The sequence below is a fragment of the Microtus ochrogaster genome, chromosome 1 (assembly GCF_000317375.1).
Source record: "Microtus ochrogaster isolate Prairie Vole_2 chromosome 1, MicOch1.0, whole genome shotgun sequence".
Taxonomy (NCBI): domain Eukaryota; kingdom Metazoa; phylum Chordata; class Mammalia; order Rodentia; family Cricetidae; genus Microtus; species Microtus ochrogaster.
The window spans coordinates 89,675,995-89,679,502 of NC_022009.1; the positions used below are offsets into that span (position 1 = coordinate 89,675,995).

The 3,508-nt window shown below is 41.2% G+C and overlaps 1 pseudogene; it reads left to right on the top strand.

The window, feature by feature from the left end:
- The first annotated feature begins 534 nt into the window (after window positions 1-534).
- On the top strand, window positions 535-683 carry LOC113457004 (annotated as a pseudogene).
- Window positions 684-3,508: the final 2,825 nt, after the last annotated feature.

Sequence of the window (3,508 nt, forward strand, 5' to 3'; positions counted from 1 at the left end):
TGCAGGATCCTGAAGAGTTAACACTGTAGCTAACAGTGCTGTCTCAGGATGCAGGATCCTGAAGAGTTAACACTGTAGCTAACAGTGCTATCTCACAATGCAGGGTCCTGAGGAGTTAACACTGTAGTTAACAGTGCTGTCTCAAGATGCAGGGTCCTGAAGAGTTAACACTGTAGCTAACAGTGCTGTCTGTAGTACAGTGTCCTGAGGAGTTAACACTGTTGCTAACAGTGCTGTCTCTGAGGCAGGGTCCTGAAGAGTTAACACTGTAGCTAACAGTGCTGTCTCTGAGGCAGGGTCCTGAAGAGTTAATGTAGCTAACAGTGCTGTCTCACAATGCAGGGTCCTGAGGAGTTAACGCTGTAGCTAACAGCACTGTCTCGGGATGCAGGGTCCTGAGGAGTTAACGCTGTAGCTGACAGTGCTGTCTTGTGGGGCAGCTCACCAGTGGTAAGGAAGAAGGGCCGCCAATGCTAGGGTGGGGATATGAGTATAGGACAATGCCAGATGGATGTTCAGGAAGAAGATACAGAAAAAAAAATCTAACAGGGGAGACACCATAATCTAGAAGGTAGTTTTCCTAGGGCAAGGCTCATCCACTGCCCTTGAAATATGCTGACCCTTGTCATTTCCCCAAATGTGGGAAACTTGACCGCAGAGTATGTGATAATAACAGACTGTTTTAGAGACTGAGCTGCAGGCTGGGTGTGGCAGCGCACACCTTTAATCCCAGTATTGGGGAAGCAGAGGCAGGTGGATCCCTGTGAGTTTGAGGCCAGCCTGGTTTACAAGAGTTAGTTCCAGGACAGGCTCCAAAGCTACAGAGAAACCCTGTCTCGAAAAACCAGGAAAAAAACAGAAGAAATAATTTTAAATTAATATGTTTGTGTTTTTACAAGAATTCTGAGCATATCTTCTAAAAAGAAAGGGCTTCTCCCTTATTTGTTTCAAATAAATAATCTTTTTTTTAAATCTCAAATATGCCCACTCTATTCCTTGGATATACTCACTACCACTACCTTAATTCAGGCTTTCTGCATCGTCTTTGAGTTCCTATTGTTCCCAACAGTCTTGTCTCCATTGGAGCTACTATAATAAATTATAGACCAAGTGTCATAAGCTATAAACATGTTTATCATAGTTCTAAATGGTAGAAAGTCCATAGAAAGGTGAAGACTCAGAGACTTGTCCGAGCTGAGTTCCTGGCTGCAGGGGGATGCTTTCTTTCTCTGTCATCACCTGGAGAAAAAGCAGGAAGCAAGCTTCTGGGGTCTTCTTGGAAGGACACTAATCCCATCATTAAGACTCCAGCCTCATGACCTAACTGCCTCCAAAGGCCCAGCTCCTGAGAACATCCTAAGAAAGAGGTTCAAGTTTCAACACGTGCAGCTGCAATCACAGTCCTGTGTCCTAACAAGTTCCTTCTCCCCCTTTTCCTTCACTTCGATCCCTGCTCCACTCTGGACCAAGAGCAATTTGCGTAGTCGGTCAGTGTACTGCTGTCACAACGGCAGAGCTCCCTTTTTGGAGCATAGGCTAGAGCTCCAGGAAGACTTCAAGACCCAGTCCTGCCTAACTTCCTGTCCCATCACTTGAGAAGCTCTAATCCAAGAATCCCCTTCCTCATTCTCTACTCTTTACACTCCAGCTCAAAAAGTCACTTATTTTTTAATATCCCACTCTACTCATCTCTCCCTCCCCCGCACCCAGGCAGACATGCGATGCTTTTCTCCCTCTGTGCCAATAGTGTCGCTCTATTGTGCACAAGAACGATGCAGATGGACCCCGGGGTCGTGCGCATGCTTGGAAGTGCTTCACAGGCAGCTACACTAGAGCCTTGCCTATTCTCCTCAAATATAATGTCGAATTTCAGAGAGCAGAGAATTTTTCTTTTAAACCCTCAAGGGCTCTCCACATTTTCTACAATAAAATGAACTTTCCAAATTTATTTATAGACAAGAAAAGAAGTGGAGGAAAGAGTAGACATTTGGCACTTTCTAGAAATGAAGCTTTGGGCACATTGCTCCTCTGTATGTCACTCACCCCATTTTCAAAACAGAAATTATAATGTCAGATCTTATCCATGTGGGACTGTCATAAGGGTGAGTGGGTTAAAAGAATGACCATAAAATTCTAATTCTGAATTAAGCCCAAGATTATTCTATTTGTTTATATATGTATGTGTGTGTAAAAAAGATATATATCAAAATACATATATCGCAATATATATATTGGAAAAAGAGAGTTGAAAAATTTCTCTAAAGTTGCTATTCAAAAAATATTTTTATTGAACAATGGTAAAAGATAAAGCATACTATAATTCCAACTCTCCTCCCTTTATTAATAAGTTTAGTCATATTAAAATGCAATACAAGGAGTATAAAAGATTCCTAAAAAACATCCAAATTAGTATCAATCATCTTCCTTCCACAAAATGAGCATTTCTATTAAAATGATATTACATAAAACAATGTTAACATACAGAGATTCTCTAACTCTTGAGACCAACTAGCAAAAAGCAGACTTGACTAGTTTTCTTTTGTATATATTAGAAGTGGAAGAAAATAGGTCAGAAATTAGAAAATGCAAAATGGAAATAGTTACAAAATAAAATGTTTCCAAAAATGTACATTGTGAGTGCATATAATCAAAGACTTAATGGTTACCAGTGCAAAGACACAAGAGTTAAGAGGGCAGAGACACATTGTCGAGAGTGTTAGGTTCATGGTAAAAGTCACATTAAGTGAGAACTACAAAGACATGGAAAGCTCATACCTCCTAAAGAAAGTGGGTTTCTCTAGGAAAAGGGAAAGGGAGGACTTGGAAAAGTGTGTGTGTGCACAGTCAAGTGCAGACACTATTCCTAAATATGACTACAGTGGTGGAAACAAGCAGTTTGAACTATAGAAACGCTGAGATAATACACTCCATTGTAAATATGTGGGGACACAAATATGTATTTTGATCATCACTATAAATTTCAATGCAAAAAGGGAGGAGAGAAGGAAAGGAGGAGGAAAGAGGAGAAAAGCACGCATGAGAACATGACACAGCTCTTCCAGAAAAGAGTGAGCACATCAGAGCACAGACCACCAAGGTACAAGTTGGAAAGTGACTTCCCTAATACAGGTGCCACACAGTGTCACTCATATACCTGTAAGTAACCCTGAAAATACCCAAGTGTGCTAAGGAACTGGTTCTGTCAAGGAACCCCATAAGGTTAACAGTCACTGTTAAGAGTATTTCACAAACCAAAGATGTAACTGTGAAATGGCCCAGCAGGTAGACACGTTTACATACTGCCCTGATGACCTTAGGTCCATCCCCAGAAGCCACAAGATAGCAGGAGAGAACCAGGTCCCAGCAGTTGCCCTCTGACCACCACATGAATGTTGTGACATGGGTGTGCTTGTGCATACACATACACAAAAAATAAGTAGATATAATAAATATAAAGTGATATATAAAACTTAAAGAAAGAGGAGAAGGAAGGGAAGGAAGGAAGGAA